Source organism: Pinus tabuliformis, chromosome 1_1 (assembly GCF_031772625.1).
Source record: "Pinus tabuliformis cultivar Carrire ecotype Pingquan chromosome 1_1, CPIR1, whole genome shotgun sequence".
Classification (NCBI taxonomy): Eukaryota; Viridiplantae; Streptophyta; class Pinopsida; order Pinales; family Pinaceae; genus Pinus; species Pinus tabuliformis.
In genome coordinates, this window is record NC_142297.1 from 365409028 (window position 1) to 365432543 (window position 23516).

The 23516-nt window shown below is 39.6% G+C and overlaps 1 pseudogene; it reads right to left on the minus strand.

Annotated features, from left to right (window-relative positions):
• The window catches only part of LOC149213119 (polygalacturonate 4-alpha-galacturonosyltransferase-like), an 83162-nt pseudogene extending 59646 nt beyond the window's left edge, over nt 1-23516 (minus strand).

Consider the following 23516-nt stretch of genomic DNA (forward strand, 5'->3'; position numbering starts at 1 on the left):
ACATTCAGCGCAGATGCTCAGTGGAGCAGCTGACATGATCCAAAAATAGCCTGTTTTTGAGTGTTTTCAGGTGGAGAACTGATAGGAAGTGCTGTGGTTTGCTGACCTTGTTCCTCTAGGGGTAAGAACAACATGTTTAGGGACTGAGGATCCCTGTAATTATCGACATTTCATGCTCCATGCTGCGAGGCACAAAAATGTCTATAATAGTTGCCCCCTAAAGTATGAGGCCGTTTATCGGGTGAAATGCTTTATCCAGAGGGTCCGAAGTTCATTCAAGTGCTGAGAGGTGCCCTGTAATACAATACAATACAATACATTATTTTTCATTCTGTTTTCATGATCTAGCTGAGGCGGGCATTCCCATGCTCAGCTTTATAAATACATTTTGGTACATAGAACAGACGATCGTCTGATGGTAGACTCATAATTTTCTGCTGAAATTATCATCCTTTGAGTAGGATGATCATCTGCTGCAATGATGTACATGACAAATGCTTTTATATTTCCTGAATATGTATCGCAGCCCGGATGGATGAAACTAGATCCGGGGTCTTCAAACTCGTTCGATCTTCACTCTAAGTACAAGTCGATCCATGTGAGAATTTCGCTGAAGTCGAACATGGAAAGACATCGCTTGATTACCGGTCAATGATGAAAATCGTTAACAAGCGCGAGAGGAATCACCGATAATGATAATGACCCTCAAGGTACTGCAGTACAATTCACGTGGCGTGAATAAAGGACTTGGCGTCGAACGCCACGCAAAATCTTCTGGTCGAAGGTCATTGATGTATACCTGTCGCCGGAAGTGAGAAACTTGCCATTGAGGCATGCAAGCTTCAAAGTACTGATGGGGTTGTTCCTAGATCAACTTCTCGGATAATGAGCTGAAGTCGACAAGAAGCGATCCGTCAAAGGAGGGCCTTAATGAATCCCACATCAATGACACGGAACGGAGCTACTGATTTTAGTGGAGGTGAAAACAAACTGTGACATATGATTCAGGGTGGCGATCATGAATGGATGAAGGATAATGTATGGCAGTGGATGGGACATGGTTGACACTTTCAGAATGACCTCTCTTGAACATATAACGACACTGATGCGATGGATCGGTAGCATTACCCCAAAATGTGGATGGTTTGGTGAAGACCATGGCGATGAGACCGGTGAATGAAACAACCCAACCCGATGTGGTACGGAAGAAAAGTGTCATGTTCAAGAGCGACTTGCTACCATTAAGCTTTGATGTTCTCCCAAATTTTCCCCAGTCATTTCTGACCAGTACCTCTTTATTTTTGTCAAGCTTGAGGAGGATAACATATGCTTGTTCTATAACCTGCCCTTCGGGCAAGCCCATCGCTATGATTTAACGAGCTTAGCGATAGGGAAACTCGTTCTCGTTTAAAGACAAGTTTGTCGCTATTTAATCATTTTAACGAGTCTAACGACAAGGAAAACTCAGTCCTTTTCATTTTTAGAGAGTCTGAAAAGGTACAGAAAGTTAACTCCATAATTCCTTTTTCGTCATCTAATCCCTTAAGTCCGAAAAAGTATAAAACAATACAGAAGGGATGGGTGTTCGGTACTTTTAACGAGCCGAACAAGACAAGCGCTCGAGCCTTTTAACGAGCTGGAAGGCCAAAACTCGACAAACTTTTCATATTTTACGAGTCTGAAAAGAGCTCAAAGAGGACTCGTCTTTTGAGGAACGAGTGATAAACAGGGATAGCAACTGATTCCAAGTACAAGTTGGAATTTTCCAATCACGGTAGTGTCACAAGGATGTCCAGGTGAAATCACTCTTCGCAGCTGTTCCTCAAAATGGGTAAACAATCATATGGGGGTGAACGACCGGCCAAATGACGGTGGAGGTGATGGATGAAAACACGACCAAGGCTTTTAAGGCTGATAAATTTACGATCGCAATGGTTATTTACCGGGATAGGTTCATTTTTTAATGAGCTTGAACTCTGGTGGAAACTTTTGCTCACGCTTTTCTATTTTTTAACGAGCATAAATTCCGCAGTAAAACTGCTCGATTCATGGTCAAATTTGATTTTTTACTTTTACTAGCTTTTCTCTTTTCAAATGTAGTACTTCACCTTCAATTGCTGCAACAAACTTTGTTAGAAATGGACAATATTTGCATGAAAATGAGATTATAACCCTAATATTTAACTTTAAACTGCGTAAAAAGTCATAAAAAGGTGTTTTTACCTCTCATTTACCATTTCATTTGCATTTTGCTTGTTGGAGCTCTGGAGGTGCCTCTTCTTCCTTGATTTTCACCAGCTGATTCCGGGAGATTCTGTGGACGATTTTCGGCGCCGTTTGGACCAGGTAGGAGCTAAACCTTAGCCCTTCACTTTCATGGTTTCCTTTTTCAGTTTCATGCACATTTTTCAGGGTTTCTGAGCCTCAGGGGTTTCATCAAGGCGCCCTGGCATCAGCGCAGGTTCTCCTTTCGAAACCTCCGCTGCATGCCAGTTTGTCTTAAGGCAGACTGCGCCTCAGCGCAGGGGAGAGACTCTCTGCCTGCGCTGGGCCTAGAAAAACTGATCCTGCATGTGATCTTTGATGATTTTTCGCCAGTTTTTTCATCAAAATTAGGAACTTACTCCTTCTCTTGTTTGCTTGCAGGGAACTTTGAACAAAATGTCCCTTACATGGCGAGAACGAGAACATGAAGCAGAGGACATGGTTGCACTCCATGACCCGGTCACGGTGAACGCGCTTCGGAACTGTGGCCTACTGAAGTTCTTCCGTATCTCTAGCATGAGAGCACAGATTTCTTTACTGCAGTATATGCTTGATGCTTGGGATCCTGTTAACCAAGTATTCCAGATTAAGGGGAAAACCATCCCCTTGACCATAGAGGACATGTACTTCTTGACTGGGTTGTCAAGGCGGGGTGCCCCCATTTCTTTGTCAGGTACGGCTCGAGGGACTAATTCCACCAGAGACTATATCCGTCAGTATTGCGGGGAAGGTTCACAGCCGAGCAAAGACGGCAAGATCAATATCCGTGACATCACTGACAGGTCTCTTAGGTCCATTCTGTTTACCATTGGTAGGATGGCCGGTAGCGCAGCTTTACATGTTGCCAACAGATCTTACATGCAGCACGCCTTGGAGTGTCTCCAACCGAAAGTGTTTAACTGGTGTGATGCAGTACTTGTTCAGATGAAAAGTCAATTGACCAAGGTAAAGGACGGGAGGCTGCAGAACTTTGGATTTGGTTCTATTCTGACTGCCTTCGCCTTGGAGAAAATCCCATTGATGCAGCCTCAGTACATCATACTTGACTTGCCTTCTCCGACCGAGCCACGCATGCAGAGGTGGGTTGACCACATGTCCCAACATGCTGGTCAACCTCAGATTACTTTCACTGAGGCCTTCTTTAGGTGGTTCGAGCGTCAGGAGATGGTGTTTTCTGAGTATCCATATGTGGGTATGGACTACCGAGGTGATCCGGACTTGGTGCTACCGGATGGCGAGCAATGGGGCGCTATTGGTAAAATCTCTGACCATATCACTGTTTATTGTTTTTACTCATGATGTTACTGTGCAAAACTAATCAAACTCTTGGGTGCATGCAGATGTTGGTCCTGTTCGTCCAGCAGCCCGTCCACGATCGCCAGCTGTTGCCCCAGCAGCAGAGCCTGCTAGGAGAGTTGTTATTCGCGACCTTGGTGATACTGAGACACTTACAGCTGTGCAGGAGCAGGTTGAGAGCCTTACTCGTGGTCTTCCGAATGTACAGATTGACGAGTTACCTTTACAGTTGCAGCGGCACACTATTGGCGTGCCTAGACGATGGACTCGTCTCTTGCGCATGATTGCACAGACCGTGACGTACTATCATGAGCACCACTAGGCTAGGGTGCCCCCTAGCATCTTTTGAGTTCTAGGTCATACAACCAATTTTGTTTTGATTACAGCACATCTTGTACAAACTATAAACAGATTTATATATTTCGATTTTCGGGGTTTATTCTGGTTTATTTGTGATCCACTTGCATAGCACCGATGCATCTCTTTTTATATATGTCGTAAATGTCTATCTAATACATAGTTTGCTAATGAATCTGTTAATGTGTTCAAGTTTCTGGAAATATGTTGGTATTGAATTGAATCAAACTCTCTTTCCAAAATCTTAACCCTTAGAAACATTCGATAAATAGCTGGATTGCGGACTGAATATAAACCAGTGAGTTGTAGTATCACAAGTTGTGAGTCTAGCCTAACAATTAGTCGGCGTATACCATGAGCGATGGTATCAGAGAGGAGTTCAATCAACGTGCTATACTCAGCGATGTTGTTCGTGGTCTGCCCAATACACACACCTCTGAAACTCACTAACTCGCCGCTTGGATCAAAAATGGCCCAGGCTGCGGAGGACAAATTCCGCGTACTACGACTCGCTCCGTTGGCATATCCTACATATGTCTCAGAAAAATTCGACATCTGCAACAAACGAGAAGGGTGGATTACTAAACCGAAACAAACACTTTAGCGAAAACAAAATACAACAAAAGCACTCAGGTTACTATTCAGGCATAGTAACGCTTGAGGTACAACCCGTTGCGGGGTTGCGCCAGTGGTATCCCATCATAATCCATTAACTCATAGGCTCCTTTTGCTAACACCCTTTTAAAAATATAGGGACCCATCCATAAGGACTTAAATTTTCCTGCTCCTAATTTGTCGGATTCTTGGTCGTAAAGCAAAACCAAGTCACCCTCAGAGAAGATACGAGGTTTGACATTCTTGTCGAACTGTGCCTTGACTCGTTTCTTATGGGCTTCGTTCGCCAAAGCGGCGTCACGACGGTTTTCATCCAACTGGATCAATTCCAAGAAACGAGCCTCTTCTTCTGAGGTTCCGGGGAGGAGGTCAATTGCGAGTTTAAGAGACGAAATTTTGCACTGGATCGGTAAGACTGCCTCCAGGCCATACACCAATTTGAATGGTGTGAACCCAGTGGCGTTCTTTACCGAGGTTCGGTAAGCCCACAATGCTGAGTACAGGAGTAGGTGCCATCTTCTTTTGTGAACACCGATCATCCTTTGCAACATACGCTTCAGGACCTTGTTGATTGCCTCAACTTGTTCGTTGGCTTGTGGATAATATGGGGTAGAGCTGTCGTGAGATAGCCCTAGTTTGGCAGCTAATTCAACCATCATGTGATTGTGAAAATGCGATCCATGATCTGTCACTATAGCCTGCGGAACGCCGAACCTGGCAACTACATGATTAGAAAAGAAAAGGGCAGCTGTTTCACCAGTGTTATCCAATGTAGGCATCGCCTTGGCCCATTTGGTAAAATAGTCAACAGCGACTATAATATACCCATGCCCCCCGGTCGAGGTGGGGTTACATTGCATGAAATCGATGCCCCACTTGGCGAAAGGCCCAACAGCAACTATAGGCTGCAAAGGTGCGGGCGGTCTCCTGGTTTTGCTATCAAAGATCTGACACGCATGGCAACTTCTGACAGCTATTATGCAATCTTTAAACATAGTTGGCCAGAAATATCCTGCTCGTAAGATTCTTTGTGCTGTTGCATATCCAGATTGATGCCCCCCGCACGCGCCTGAATGACAATCATTCAGGGCTTTCTCGGCCTCCTCATGGGTAAGGCACCTCCTCAGAACCGTATCGACACCACGACGGTAAAGTGTATCACCGACGATCATGTAGTCTTTAGATTGGTATCGTATACGCTTCTGTTCCGAGTGTGAAGTATTAGGCCTAAATTTTTGGGTTTGGAGATAAATAATGATGTCTCCATACCACTCATCGCTTACTGATATCAGAAACAAATTTTCATCCACGATTGACTCTTCTGATGTTTCATCGTTGGACGACGATGGGAGATCGCATAATAATTCCGCGAAAACTAGAGCTTTCTTTGATTTGGATTTTACAAAATCCAAATCAAACTCTTGAAGGATTGCTATCCATTTTGAATATTTGCCCCCAAGCAACTGTCGCGATAGTATATACGTCATGGGGTTGCAATCTGACAGAATGGTAGTTTTCCTAAAGAGGACATAATGTCGAAACCTTTGAATCGCTTGAACAGCAGCAAGCGCTAGTTTTTCAACATAGGAATATTTACTTTCGGTGTGATTTAAGTTTTTACTTAAATAATAAATAGGATGTTCAATTCCATCGACTTCTTGCACTAAGACCATCGCAATGGTCGTATCTGCTGCAGCTAGATACAGGTTAAAATCTCTTTGATAGTCCGGGGCGTACATTAATGATGCTCTTACTAGGGAATCTTTCAACCTGGTCCCAGACAAAAGGTATATCTTTTTTCAAAAGACGAGTATAACCTTTGGCAAGTTCTGCGTAATTTGGAATGAACCTCCTCAGAAAGTTTGCTTTCCCTTGGAGTTTCTGAATCTGAAGCAAATTTGAAGGTGGAGGCAAATTAATGATTGCCTGAACCTTACAGGGGTCGAGACGAATCCCATCCTTAGAGACTACAAAGCCAAGTAAACGACCAGAACCGACGCAAAACACACACTTGTGCGGATTGAGTCTTATCTTGTAGTGTCGGCAACGTAGAAATATTGCTCTCAAATGTCGCGGATGATCAGTCCGTTTCCGCGAATGAGCCGGAAGATCGTCGAGGTAAGGTTGAACGATGTTCTTGATGTCATGGAAGGCATAATTCATTGCCCTCTGAAACGTCGCCCCTGCGTTCTTTAAACCAAAGGGTAATTTTCGATAAGCGAATGTGCCCCACAGACAAATAAATGCAGTCTTAGACTGGTCCTGTGGGCGGATATTTATTTGATTATACCTGGAAAATCCATCCATAAAGGAAAAGATTTCACATCCGGCGCATTCATCAATTATCTGGTCGATGAAGGGTGTAGGGTAGTTGTCCTTTGGACAAGCTTGGTTTACATCCCTATAGTCGACGCACACTCTTATCGTCCCTTGTTTTTTCATAACAGGGACAATATTCGATACCCAATCGGTTAGAGGAACCGGGTAGATGAATCCAGCATGGAGAAGTTTTTCAACTTCTGCCTTAATGGCAGCGGCTTTCTTGGGGTGCACCTGCTGAAGCCGTTGTCTTACTGGTTTGACATCAGGATACATTTTAATCTCATGTTCAACTATGCTCGAGTCAATGCCTGGCATTTCATCATATGACCATGCAAAGACATCTCTAAATTTGCGAAAGAGAGCACCATATATTTCCAGTTCTGAAGGGGAACAACTTTTGCCGACATGAATATTCTCTACAATATCAGGTTTTGTCGAGATGTTTATGGCTACGGTCTCTTCAATATTGGATAGGTTTCGCTCCACCATATTTACAGTATTTGTTAGGAATTCAAACACTGAAGGGTGATATAGGTCGTGTTGAGTTTCTTCTTCACACTCTGGAAGAAGGGAACGATGGTGGTGATCATTCCATGGTGCCCCCTCAATCATCATTGATTGTAAGATTCCTTCGTCAGTCCCATGAACTTTTGACCATGGATCTAATGGGGTACCATATTCTCCAGACCTATCTACCCAAACGCTTGACGAGCGTTGATTTGGGCTCGCCTCCCATGCCTGAAACATTGATTGCTACAATATTTCTATAGGGCTAGGTGGCAAAACCACTTGATAATCCATGACGACTTTGTCTCCTGCGACCTTCGAAGAAGATACCATGTTGCATGTTGCTACAAACGGGATATCCCTTACATGGAAAGGAGGTGGCAACGCAAAAGTTCCCATCATTGTGGGATCTTTTAGCAAGCCTACTCCGATATCTTGCACTGAATGGTCGCTCCCATGGATCATGGGAATGCTTCCAGTAACTTGTGAACCATTAGGGAGGAAATTCTGTTGATCGACGATCGTAATCCCTCCTTCAAACGGGAATGCGATCTTCCTAAAATATGTCGACACTACAGCTGCCATGGCATATATCCATGGTCTTCCCAGTAGGATGTTATAGTCAAGATTGCCATCAATGACTTCAACATCAATTTCCACTGTTTTTCCTCCTAGTTCAACCTTAAAGTTATTTAGGATACCGTACGGAGTGTACGTCCTACCGTCAAATGCTTTCAATTTCGTCGAAGATCGCGACAAGGTTGGAGATCCAAGAGTTTTCCAGCAACTCATCGACATGATACATGTCGATGCTCCCTCATCAATAATCGTTCTATGAACAGTTTTGTTGAGTGCTTTCACTTGAATAAGGAAAGCTAGTTGCGCTGGTAACTGAGGATCATATCCTCTATGATCAAAGGATACAAGATTGGAATCTTTAGGATCCACTCCACCAATTGCTGATAACAATGCCTGCCTTTGGGATGGACAATTTTGCAGTACCTCAAGAGTCGACATAGCAGATGGCGATTGGGCCAAATCTTCCACTATGTTATAATGCTGCGCTGCTTTGGCGCGAGGATTAAATGTCGACTTGTGTACTACTCCCTTAGGTGGTTTTATTGTTAATTCATGCGTGAGGGGGGGTACAGCTTCTGCCGAAGTTGTTGTCGAACTACTGGGTTGATCTTTCCCTTTGTCGTTCGACACCGGCGGATTCCCATAATCTTTATTCCTGGTCAAGATCAAAGCATCGTTTTTCTTAGAAACCGACAACATAAGCACTTGTGACGGGGAAGCATTTCCACTATCAACCATATTTTGACCTGGGGTGGGAAATGGATCAGTCAACACAGCTGAAGTTTGGGAACTTTTAAAGAACCTCTTTAACTCAGCTTTGAACGGACAGTTCTTTATCGAGTCATCCTTTTCATCGCATATCTGACATGGATAAATTTGTTTCCCTTGCCCAGGAGGGTTTGAAGGAGTTTTTTGAGGGGATGACTCACCCTGTTTCTTCTTCTTCCCTTTGTTTTGTTTCTTCTTGCTTCCTGGTTGATTGGAGTTTTTGCCTTTATCCGTAGATACAGCATTTACCTCCGAAGCAAGAATCTCTTGATTTGCTTTTTGATTCGAAGTCTTACGGGCTTTCTTATTTGAATCCCTTGTCGACTTAGCATTTGCAGTTCCAATCACGCCATCACCGGCATGAGAGTCACTATTTGATCCGGGAGGAGGAGGGATTGAAAATTATGGTCTGGGGGCGTCAGGTATCTTATCATAGAGCGTGCCCGACTGAGTATATACTAAGTCCAAATATTGAGCACGAGCAATAACCTGCTCCTCTGTTACGACGCCTCCTTTGGCCACATCTTCTGTTATAGCAGGAAGAAGCGACTTTATAAACCACTCAGCTAATAGCTGATCTGGAACATAGGTCTTTACCATTCTGCGACGACGACGCCACTCATGTGTATGATCTGATATATGTGTGGCCGTTGTCTGCTTGAAATTGGTCAAGATCTCTGTTCCAGTTTCGTACCTTATAGGTAACTGAAAGTGTGTTAAGAAAGTCGTGGCTAGGGAACTAAAATTGTCGAAAGAGGCTCTAGGTAATTCAATATACCATTTAGCCGCCGGACCAGTCAATGTCCTCTGGAAAAGGCGAAGCCTTATCGAATCATCATTCAAGGTATTCGACGAACACCACAGATGGAATGTCATCACATGATTCGACGGGTCTTCGCCAGGATTTCCATTGAATTTAGGAATGTCCGAAGGAAGTTTGTGAGGAATCGCTGGCCACCAATGGGCATAGGCGATTGGATCGTTCGTCAATCGATGTAAATCTGGTAATTCTAGAGTTGCCACGAATGGCAACTGCTGATTCAGGTTTGGTGAGGCGTACCCAGGATACGATGGAATCGCCTGAGCAGTAGGCCTTTGCATACCAGCGTAATGCAACTGATGTTGATATGACTGATATGGCTGGTGGGCTTGGCCACTGTAAAGTGGTTGATTTAACCCGTTCTGAATATAGGGTTGCCCACTATTCGCAAAGATCTGTTGTTCAGATCCCTGGTACACCTGTTGAAACTGAGGTTGTTGGTATTGCACCATCCATGGTTGCGAAGCCATGTTTTGATGTGCGATACTAACCGACGGACCAAGATGCGGGGTTATGGTTCCCGTTTGTGTCTGTGTCGTCCCGGCAGTTGGCGATTGTGGTTGTGTTGCAGGTTCAATGGGCTGTTGCATTACAACTTGGGGTTGACATACAACAGGCATCGATTGAACTTGCGACACGGTTACAATTGCTGGCGTCGTCGGGATACTAGACATAGGTACACACTGTTGCATGGAATATACAACTCTTGGTTGTTGGGGTAACATAGGTACCCAACCACTCGTCGTTACTTCAGTCAAACCTAAATGTTGTTGAAAACTGCCGTATGGGTATCCCCCCGAAAGGGGAAGTGAAAGGGCATATTGCCCCCCATATGGTAACAATCCGGAACTCAAGGGTATAGATTGCCTTTGAGGACTGGATGGCCCAGACTGATTTCCAAAGGGATCAATTTGTCTAGTTTCAACATAAGAATTACCGGGTATTATACCGGAAGAACAAACTGGAACAGACCAAGTTGTCGTAATAGTCCCTGGGTGGACTCCTTCTAGCTGATGAGAGCTAGTCGGGACAGCTGGTATGCCGGCAAACATCGTTGGAGTGACAGCAGGAGTTTCGGCTGTCGCTGTGTCATTTGGCACAGTCCTAGATGTCGACGGTTGCTCAGACATTTTAAGTCTATCCAATAAACTGCCTAACGATTCTACAGGAACTTCCAGTGGCGATGGACAAACTTCTGATGCAGAAGGAAAAAGAGTGGCGCCTACTCCAAAATGAGTTGGAGTATTTGCTTGCTGGTCCTCTACGATTTCCTCTATTGCAATCAGACCAGGAGGAAGAGGAAGACTGTCAGGTCCGTAAAAGATTTCTGGTGCCGAAGAAGGGGTTGCTTCGACAGCGACAGTTGTTTGAGCAACAAGACTCTGTGGACCGGTTTCAGATGGAACTGGTTCAGTTATGCAAGTACTTGTCCTCAGACTAGGATCAGTACAATTGTCCCTCTGTTGCTGTTGAACTTCTTCAATAGAGGCAGGGATTCCAGAAATATTAGGAGTGACCAGAATCTCAGATGTTGTCGGAACTGTTGTTCTAACTTTAATGGGAGATTTTGACCCGGTCAAGCGATTTCGCTTCATCCGTACTACTCTCGATTCCGGAGACAAAGACGGTTGACTCGCGAGTCTCCTCGAGCGACGGAATTTTAATTGACTTTCCTCCACGGTTGCGGATTACTTGATCAACTAAAATACAAAAAGGGGAATTATGTTTCCGTATTGAATGAATTTTATTAGACGCTTTTAGACACAACTTTGCTTTTTCATGTTTTAAGAGTCGAGAAAAAGCTAAAGATGACTCTAGTCGCCTTCGATGTATTAACGAGCTCGAAGTGACAAATGCTCGGTTGGACTTTTTCAGTTATAGAGTTTGAAAAAGGCCAAAAGAAACTGCTCTGGAGATCTAGGCAGAGGGTGTGCCAAACCTTTCGCGAAACCACAGAATACGTTTTACGGTACGGGTGGTCGATCTTCGTGAATGCTGTGTTCACTGCATCGCGATCAGTAGGGCGGTCGACACGACTTCCTAAGGATAAAGGATAAATGCCTATAGGGGTCTCCCAATATACGTGACGGTACGCGGGAGCACAAGTCCGTATTAGTGCTATCGTCCCTCAGGAGGAATCACCCACCTTCGTAGAGATCGACAGTCACTACGTTTAACGACGCCGGAACACGTCTCTACCTAGACCTCTATTGTGAGTGTTATGTTACAAAGCGTTTTTAGATTCATTCAATATATTTTAAGTTGATCTTGTTTAGCAGTTTGTCTTTCAGGATCACCACGAGATGTATTGGTACAAATTCCTAAATGCAGCTAAAATGATAAGCAAGCTTTACAATCTTTTTAGATTTGAAAATCCTAACTACTGAGGGGAGAGAAAAACATTATCTTTCCACACAGAGCACAAAGCACAAACTAATGCACTTTCTCCTAGATCAATCACACAAACTTATCAAAAAATGCAAATGCAAGATGCACGTATTTCTTTTCTTTTCCCTTAATGTTGATGTAAGACAAAAGGAAACTGTCGTATAATTTTCGAATTCAATTTGAAGCGTAAACAAACAAGTTTTGTCTAAAATCAAAAGACGCCTTACAGGTACTTGTTTCGACACTAAAAATGTATGAATTCAAACCATAAAATGAAAAACAAACAAACTCAAACAGCCATGAACAGTAATAAAACTAGCTCTTAAGATCACAAAGACACTTTCACAGTTCAGGATCTAAGAGGCCACAGCTAGACTGGTTTGCTTTTCACAATGGGAAACTGTAACTGAAACAAGAAATACTGAAAGAACAATCACAGTTTCATCACACAACTGAGGTGGAATAATGTCAAGGAAAGTTGGTTTACAGCAAGTACAAATGACAAGCAATCAGTAGCAAAATAACAGTGAAAACAGGGCTAAGACTCAGTAGGAAACCTTAGCAAGACATAGCCTAACTGGTTCAGCGCAGGCTCTGGTCTGTCAAACTGACTCTCAGCGCAGTTCCCGAAGGGAGTACCTGCGCTGAAATGCAGACTGCCTTTGGGCAACCTGCACTGAGACACGAGAGTTGCGTTTACAAGGATTTCCGGGTCATAAAAAGCTCAAAAATTCACTGTTTTTGCTGAAATAAAAAGCTATAGGTCAAGTACAAGCTAAGGGATGATCAAGAGGATGAAAAGCTATCACAAAGAGCACAAGAGTCCTTGTGGATCAGCTCTTCAAATCATAAACTTGCTCAGAAACTGAGCCAGAGAAGCTGCCCTCTACTTTGCAATTGAAGGACTCAATTGCAGTTCGATTTGGTGCTCTCCTTGTTTATGAGATGAATAGCAAGAAACACAATAAACCAACAAGATACTAGGCTCCCCAGCGGAGTCGCCAGTTTGTTGTGGGGAAAAGTATCCGACTCGGAATGACCCTATCCCTACTCTAAGGGTGATAGTTCCTTAGCAACAACTGAAAGTAAAGCTTTGATATTTTTCCTTTATGAAAGTACAGAGAAGGAAGAAAAGATTGACCAACCGATGTCTTTCGCTTTTGTCGATCCTGTCTTCTCTCTTTGCCTCTTGTTCCCAGCTCCTTGCTCCTTTTGCCGGCCCAGCTACACAAAGATCCTGCAAAAACAAGAGAGGGAAACTACAAGAAACATGTACTCATAACTGATGCATGGATTAGAATGGATCAAATATACAGATAAAAACAATACATCATTGCAATACAAGTATATAGGAGAACATCAAAAGCTTTATTGATAGAAGATAAAGGTTCTGAGAAGGTTACAACCATAAATGGCTCCAATCCAGCAGCACCTCCCCAGCAGCAAGAAATCTCCTCTTCTCCTCTATAAAAGCAATCACCCAATAACTCTAACTGTAAACCAACAGCACTTCCTTACTTTGCACAAAATTCCAGCCTCCCTAGACCTCATAGAAGAGCTCTATATATAGGGTAGAAGGAGAAAGGATGAGTCAGCTTGAGACTGACATAAAGCTGCCTTGTGTCCTCTCCCTCTTCAGTTAAACTTCAGTTCTTGAGTCCACTTGGAGGTCCTTGTTGTGGGGAAAAGTATCCGACTCGGAATGACCCTATCCCTACTCTAAGGGTGATAGTTCCTTAGCAACAACTGAAAGTAAATCTTTGATATTTTTCCTTTATGAAAGTACAGAGAAGGAAGAAAAGATTGACCAACCGATGTCTTTCGCTTTTGTCGATCCTGTCTTCTCTCTTTTCCTCTTGTTCCCAGCTTTTAACTCCTTTTGCCGGCCCAGCTACACAAAGATCCTGCAAAAACAAGAGAGGGAAACTACAAGAAACATGTACTCATAACTGATGCATGGATTAGAATGGATCAAATATACAGATAAAAACAATACATCATTGCAATACAAGTATATAGGAGAACATCAAAAGCTTTCTTGATAGAAGATAAAGGTTCTGAGAAGGTTACAACCATAAATGGCTCCAATCCAGCAGCACCTCCCCAGCAGCAAGAAATATCCTCTTCTCCTCTATAAAAGCAATCACCCAATAACTCTAACTGTAAACCAACAGCACTTCCTTACTTTGCACAAAATTCCAGCCTCCCTAGACCTCATAGAAGAGCTCTATATATAGGGTAGAAGGAGAAAGGATGAGTCAGCTTGAGACTGACATAAAGCTGCCTTGTGTCCTCTCCCTCTTCAGTTAAACTTCAGTTCTTGAGTCCACTTGGAGGTCCTTGCTTCCACATGGAGATCAAGTACCTCTTACTCATCATAGGGCGAATTCCTTGAACCAAGTGTCAGTTTGGAAGCTTCCTGGGCAGTTGACACCTTGCAGAATGACTGTGCCACTTGGCCAATCTCGCCCAGCGCAGGTAGCCTTCATTGGTTTTGACTTTCAGCGCAGGTACAAGGAGGAGCAGTTGACATTCAGCGCAGATGCTCAGTGGAGCAGCTGACATGATCCAAAAATAGCCTGTTTTTGAGTGTTTTCAGGTGGAGAACTGATAGGAAGTGCTGTGGTTTGCTGACCTTGTTCCTCTAGGGGTAAGAACAACATGTTTAGGGACTAAGGATCCCTATAATTATCGACATTTCATGCTCCATGCTGCGAGGCACAAAAATGTCTATAACAACAACTCAAGTCCCTCACAAGGCAGGAAGAAGAGTACATTTGGGAGTTGCAGAGCAGCCCTCTACAAGAGTACATAAATAAGGCTTGCAGCTCTACCAACCTAACATTATACATTGGGGATAGCATGGAAGAGTTATACAAATGGATCATGATGGGTGATCGGGTTGAGCAACATGAGTTGAGCATTAGGCAACATCAACATGGTAGATTTAGTCCATTTGTAGGGATTCATGCATTATATAGTTCCCACGAGATGGATTTATGAAAGATTATGAGTTGGAACTCTATTGGCGGGATACTCTTAGCCAAGGCCATATTGAAACTTTGGCCCTCAAGCACAAGCAATGATGGAGGGCTGAGGTGATGTCATAACCAACATGACCTAGGACTTAGGTGGCATTGGGATATAGGAGAATCCATTGGGGGTAGAGTTGACAAAAGGATTGTTTTGGATTCAGGTATCAAAGGATCCATTCATGATCAATTAGAATGGAGGCATGGAATAACACATTGGGTTGTATGGGATCTTGGTATCAATATTTTGTTGATAGAAGTGGATTACTTGAGGGCAAACAATCTTTGGGTGGGAGGATTTGTAATTGGAAATATATATATATATATATATATATATATATATATATATATATATATATATATATATATATATATATATATATATTATATATATATATATATATATATATATATATATATATATATATATATATATATATATATATATATATATTTGGATATGGTCGAAATGGATGGAATATTCCCATGGTATTTAATGTGACAGTTGCCCATGGCATTGGCCCATGGTATTTTCCTTTGTTTTTCGAGGGAAAACAATAAAATAAAGTCTCTAAAGAGTCAATCAAGCCTATAAAAGGGGATATGAGAGTTATTTATCTATTTGGCTTTTGTTGTGAACTTGGCAAGGCTAGTTCTAGTTGATTGTAGGTATGAAAACCCATGGGAGTAATTTGTGCGGTGGATCCATCTAGGATTTATGATTGTGTTTCAATATATTTAATTTCTTTGTTGATGGGTAGCCATACATGCCAAGGCACGAGATTTAGTAGGTCTTGTGTGGGCATGTAATTTTGTTTCTATTTATTTACATAAACAAGACGCTGCATTCTTAGATCTTTATTGTGTTAGGTGTTTTTAGTGCAAGAATTTCATTAGAACATCTAGAGTGTACCATATCTCATTAAAATTTTGATGTTGGGATATTACAAGATTCAATCATGCAATATTTGCACATTAGTGGAGCCCTATAAGCCAAGTAGACTTTCTTTATGGTTTTTCTAATATTTTGACAAAATTATCACCATTCAACAATGGGGTTAAGGTCAATTGCAATTAATTCTTTTTAAATGAAATAGTCAATGAACAATACTTCCATAATTAAGGATAATTTGTATAAGTTCAAAATATAGATCCAAATATGCATATACCAAATAAATGGTTAACATGCATGCATATAAGCGTAGTAGTTATATTTCTCATAATGCATTTTTAATGGGGGATTAGCGAAAAAATATATTTCATCATTCCCATCATAGCTTCATCTACAATATCCTAGTACGAAAGAAATAACCAAAATTGCTTCTCTAAAAGCATTTGAGAAGATAGAAAATTCGAAAGGAAAGACAATTTCAAGAGGAGCGACTACTTTTAGGAGGTAATGAGACAATAGTTGTTTTACTTGAATTGTTATTAGAGTTTAAATATTGTGACGAGGGATTTTCATTGTTCTTAAGTATTTTAGAAAGTATTGACATCTGATAAATAAATGTAGTAGTTATAGGAAAAGTAATTCAAGAAAAATCAATGGACATCATGGCCTGCTGAGAAGAATTATAAATTTTGGCACATAAAGAGACACAATCCTAGGTGGGAATTCAATCACAAGCATCCTAGAATTTTCCAAACGTTACATGGAAAATCTTGTACGGTGTTTGCCTAGTAACGCAGGTTGTGAAAATATATAGTTCATGGTGAATTAGGCTCTCATCTTTAGGGTTGTGAGAAATGGTTTTTAGAAGGAACAACATATTTTTTTGGAAGGCGTAGGGAATGTTATTACTCCTACAACTAATTCAAAATGTAAAATGAAAGTAGAAAAACAAGCATATGTGAATATTTTACAACTTTGGGGTAGTGGATAATGCTTGATATTTGAAATGGGGCTCCAAAGTTTGGCAGGTTCTATGCTTGTAACTTTTAATGGAATTCCATGAATAATAACTTTCTAGATGATATTTTCAAACCATGAACTTGAACTTCCATTGGACATAATTGGTTGGGATTAATACTCCCTTGTCATTTAGATAAATTCCCCTATTTTATTTATTTTGGTTGAAAATCAAGTAATTAATTCCCTTGTCAATAATTACTTTTCCAACCATTGTATAAGGATTGCAAGAAACCTCATTGGGATTTATGTTAGGGACCAACCCTAACCCCTTTATTTATGTAATAGGGTTGAGTCATAGTTATAGTTAGTCAAAGATTCAATAAATCTCGTTTTAATAATTGTAAGTGGTTGACCCGCATTTAAGAAAGGGACCATAGTTAGCTGCAAATGGGTCATGGTATTAGATAGATGGTATTGATAGAACCATGGTAATGACCTGTGGTATTGTATTTATGAATCCTATATAAAAGATAGAGACTCTCCATTGAGATATATCAAGTCTTATTTTGTAATTGAGCTCTGCTATGTTGGAGGTTGCCCCCTCGAAGAGGCAAGTGAAAACTACTTTCATCTCTTAATAATAAAATACTTGTTGTTTTTCTCATTTTGTTATATGTTTTGGGTTGTATTTCTTTGCATATTTGGTATTCTGGAATTTCTCGCATGTCAAGAGCATAACAATTTATGAGTGGTACATTGAGGCTTTTCCAATGGTTTTTAAAACTACCATTCTCCTTCAACATACCATGTGTGGTTCAACAAGTGCAAGGTTATCTTATGATTGTGACACCTTGTTAATCTTCGAAATATCTTACAACCTTTTCTTTGCAAGGTATACATGAATTTGATCATCCATCCCATCATATTTGTCTTTCTATAATCCTTGGATTTACTTCCAACACGTGAATAGATTTTATTAAGACTTGTATATTGAAGATGCCAACTATTGACATGATTTTAATGGTGTCTTGTGCTAATAATTAAAAATCATAGCTAAGCTTACATAACACAATGCCTTAATTTGTGAATGAGATCAGCCAGGCTAGCTTTATTCATGAAATTTTAAAAATGACTACAACACTTACAATCTCAAACTCCTTCGTAAAAACAAAATCGTAGGGGTCAAAGGAAAGGCTTTATGAAACCTCTTTTCAACTTGAAACAAAATATAAGGAGGTAGGCCATAGGTTCTCCACCACACCAACTTAGGTTCAAATGAATGGTTTATAAAGTAGTATGAGAGATTCATCACAACTGATTTGAGAGGTAAATCCTCCAATTTTGAACTCAATTATTTTTCCTTAAAGATATCTTCAATAACCACCAAATATCTATAATAGTAATCTTATTATGAATCCAACTAATATTATTACATGAAAGCACTTGATACTAGATAAAACTATATATATTTTTAATAATATTATGCAAGATTATGCTGAAGGGTCAGTGGGTCCCATGATAAAAGTAAAAGTTTTTGAACAGTCACAAATACTAAAGAAATCACATTTATGATTAAACACTTCAATCTCAAAAGGAATAACTCGTGTACCCAACAAGGCGTCCATAATATGTCATCCTCATGATGCTGGTCTTTGCATGATCGATGATGTCATTCATGTAAATTTAATACATGAAAACTTCAAAACTTGACCCTGGTTGGGAGTGTAGATGGTTTTCAAATCTGAGTTTGGAGTTCGCCTACTTCTATATAAGGTAGGGTATGGAGTTGCATTTCTCACCTCTTACTTACAGAATTTTCCCTACTGCAGCTCTAGGTATTGTTGTATACTTCTAATCTGTGAGATATCATTGATTTGCTCATATTCTATGTCCATGTTAAGCACTGATTCATGGTAACTTATCAATGTCCACGTTATGTATTGTTGAACTCGAGCCATTTTTTTTCAAAAGTGGGAATCTTGTTGCCTTCAACATCCGTAAGCCAACAACATGAACAATTTGATACAAGCAGGGCATAATGTCAGCGGCCATAACAACAAGGTCGACCATAGGTTTGACAGCGGTGACAAGAACATCATTGGCCCCAAGACCCAGATTTGTGGGAATCCCATCCTCGGTGGCAACAACAGCAACAACAGCAAAACCATGAAGAATACCATGAACAATCTCGTCATCAGTAACAATAACAACACCAAGATCAACAACAAAAGCGGCGACAACAACAAAGGTGACGGCAACAATAGCCTGATAAAATTGTAGAGCAACTTATGATACCAAGTAATGGCAACTTAACTAGACCAACTTATACTAAGTGGCTTTTGTTTTCCTCTCTGAAATTTATGCTTCGCTTTTGCTTCACTACTGCACTATATGCACAAATATGTCATCGTTAATAATTTTGGCATTAAATATGTCATGAATTTCTTTTCCCTAGGGTTAATTACATTTTCATTGCATGGCAGGTATGGGAAAGAATAAATGCAGTCAAAGATTATCTATTTATCTAAGACTGACTATGTGTTGATATATAGTTAGCTTAGAGCCAAATACTCTATTTACTTATAAATAGAAGAAGATGGATGCTCGTATATTGTAATTTTGATTTATGTATGAACAAAACCTACCTGTGTGGTTATTCTTTTAATGATATGATGGTTAGGTCGTGATATATCCTAATAAGTAGTTAATTGAATAATTAATTAAATAAAAAATTATCAATCAAAATTAAATTTAATGTATATATTCATTTAAATATATCTAATTAAAGTTAAGAGTACCTATTGTTACATATTTATAGATATCTATGTGATATCTTGCTTCATTTTTCTTCAGTGCAGTACATGCAGTTAAATAAATCTTCACTGTAGTATATGCACAAATATGTCATGGTTCATGATTTCGCTTTCTTTTTGGTCTACACAAAGGTGTTATTGATTTCTTTTCTTTTGGTTTTTGTTAAGTACATTATTATTGCATGACAGGTATGGGAAAGAATAAATGCAGTGCAAGATTATTGGTTTATCTAGGACTGATTATGTGTTGATATAAAGTTAGTTTACACTACTAATAAAGGAAGGTTTTAAGACAATATTTGAGACAATTTTTGGGTAAATTGTCTTAACTTAAGACAAAAAAAATTGTGTATTGTCTTAAATATTGTATTTAAGCGAGTGTCTCAAAAATTATTGTCTTAAAGGTCATTGTCTTAGAAAATAGTGTCTTAAATATTATTGCCTTAAAAATTTTTGTCTTAACGTATATTGTTTTAAAGATTATTGTCTTAAAAAATATTGTCTTTATAAAGAGAGTATACAACACAACCATTATTGTCTCTTAGGAGAAAATTTCATTTTTGTCTCACTAGAGACAATTTCATTTTTGTCTCTCTAAAGACAACACTTGGATTAAAGACAATATGTCTTTAATACTATCTATAGTCTCTCTAGAGACGATAAAAAATTTATTTAAAGATCACTTTTGTTTCTTTAGAGATAATATAAAACAATGAATCCAAAAATATCTCACCATTGAAATAAATTGATATAAAAAACATTTAATTAAAAATGAACTACAAAATCATTTATTAATTCATGTTACCTCCTAAAGCAGACGCTCTTCCACTGAGCTAGCACACTTTAAAAAATTATGTGAAGAGTTATGCTAATCCTTAAAATTACATTTATAGTCATTGATTTTAAATTAAAGAAAAAAGTTAAAAGATAAAAATTAAAAACTACGAACAAACCCAAACACCAAACCAAGTGAAGAGTTATGGAAATCCTTAAAATTACATTTATAGTCGTTGATTTTAAATTAAAGAAAAAAGATAAAAATTAAAAACTACGAACAAACCCAAACACCAAACCCAAACAGCTTGTGGAAGCTCTGAAATTTGTGACCAAGGTACTGGTGTCTTTGCACACCCTTTTGTTTATGCACAAGGATCTCAGGTGGGATAACGTGATGAAAAACATTGAATCAGATGAGTGGTTTGTAATAGATTTTGAGGATGCCATTGGTGCACCTCAAATTTACCCTCATAATCTTAGTGGCTTGAACCATGCTCTTGAGATGTCTAGGGGTGTTCATGGGGTTAAAATTGATGTGTGGAGTACTGGACACCTTTTCAGGACAAGTGGGCTGAATGTGTCTGAGCTGTTGAGGAATTTATGTAATAGATGCTTGGAACAAGACCCAGTTCAGAGGCCTTATGTTGTAGATTGCTATCATCACCTTCTTCAGTTGCAGTCTTCCCTACCTAATTACTAAGAATAGACATTGCCAAACATGGTCAATTCTCAATCATATGTATCCCATTATTACTATTCATAGGATCCAGAATCACATGATTATTGAATTTTGTATTATCAAAAAATTTGATATATCTAACGAAGAACTTGTTTTAGATTGTACATAAGGAAGACACCCCTTCCTAGAATGCCATTAGTTCAAAGTGGCGATCTCATGTAAATAGGTTGCAATGTTCATAAGATTAAGCTGCATATCATAGCCTTGACACTCGATTCTAATGGAAATAAGCATATTTACATGTCGTTCCCTGATAGGGGGATTTTTAAAAATGAGTGTTCTGATTTGTAGCTTTGATATAATTCGATTTTTAATTCGATGAACTGCATGCTTATTTTGTTAAAATAGAAATGATGTATTTCACAGTTTGGTGTATGCCACAATAGAGAAATTGAAACAACAGCTCTCTCCCTTTTTTTCATTCAAATAAATTATATATAAAGAAAGCTTTTTTTTTATGGTTTATGGTGAAGGGCAGATGATATATAATGCTCAACATATCAAACAATATTGAATGTTAAAGACCCTGTAGTGAAAGGAAAAGCACAAAGAAGGGAAGATGATATTTAATGCTCAGCGTATCAAACAGTAATGAATGTTAAAGACCCTGTAGTGAAAGGAAAAGCACAAAATATAATTGAGGACTCAATTTTCCATAATACCCAAGTGCAATTTACTGATGTAGAAGGCCACACACAGTTGGACATCATATAATAACTAAAAAAATAATAACTTTAATGACTTTAATACAACATCCCATGTAAGACTAGTGATAGAACAACCCAGAGTGCACCAGGACATTTTCAATTCATTTGGAGACCAACTTCTACAGTCTCATGAAAGAAAAAATGTTTTGCAATTGGCCCCTAATTCTAACATTCAACATAACTGGAGATGAATAGCCAAAAGAGAGCAGCTCAATGTACCCTTTAAAAATTTCGCCTTTTTTTTCCATTTTTCTCCATTATATCATATAGACATGTTATGCTCAATTGAAAAAATGATTCATCACCACCGCGACAGCAAAATCTCACTGTTTCAATCCACTCGAAACTTATTTCATCATCTACATAGGTTTACACACACATGCATCTTATGATAGAAGAGAAAAAGGCTCTACTAGGTATTGGAAACTTTAAATTCAATCTCAGAGAGAAAAAGTAGAAGGAAAAAATAAAATCCAGAGCTGCAACATCGCTATATTAGTGGGGAAAGCGAAAACAAAAGTGATACAATGAATCTAGTTCTTCCTCAATTGAATGAAACTATGAAATTACAAATATTTAATGTAGGAATACTCTGATTGTCATCCAGAACCCAACTTAAACTCTATCCACAAATTCCTCCAAGAGAGATTTCCAGCAACTAATAAAAAGATGAATGTAAGAATAAGCCAACTGTCAACAACCATATAGGGAAGGCAGGTCTACCCTTCCCTAAGGACGGGTGCCGAATAGAATTGCAACCTTTTGCCATTAAGTCCAAAAACCTTGTTAGATCCTTTGGGGGCAGTGACTAGGCCGGGAGTACCCCAAGTGACCAGGCCACTGTGACCTTATCATAAATGTGCAGACTATAATTGAGACCAAAAGGGATTTAGGAGTGCAGCATACTGCATTGAGAGAGCCTCAGGTCACCAGGTCATTATGAACCTAATCGTAAACAGGTAGACTATAACTGATAAGGAATTGTTGCACAAAACATTACATTTGTTGAACCCCAAGCTTTACCAACTCATGCCCAAACAATAAATGAATATGGCAAAAAAACTGAAATAATTAATTTGAGGATGTTCTAGTTTCAATTTTTCCTTAAAATAATTTACTCGACACTATTGGAAAAACAATATATGTAAACCAATCAAAATGTCCATATCCAAAGATTGAAAGAATATGAAGACGAATTGTGGGTTTACCAAAAAAACCGCTCTTTTCCTGAAACTCGCTCTTAAGGGATTTAACAAATCATTATCAAGCAACTCACGGACAAGCAAAAATTCAATAAATTCACAGATGCACCAATAAATCAAAAAATAAATACATAGAGAAAGGAATGGGCAAAATGTTTTAAAATAAGATAAGAAAAAAACCAATTTAAAAATAAATAAATAAAATAAAATAACCCCAAAAAGCAGTTTTCAGAGTGCATGAGAACTTACCCTCTCAAGCTCATGCTGGATTTCCTATAGCTTTTCAATGGAGAGAACAAGCACACCATCTATGTGCTCTTCCTCTTCCCCTTTTCATCTCTTGGACTTGTCCATCCCGCCCAGTCCTTCTGACCCAAAAGTCCTAAAAATCCAACAAAGTCAAAGGCGTAGGCAAAGTGGCAAAGAGGGAATGGTCCTAGCATTCATTATTACCTCCAGAAATGTTGCACGCTCCAT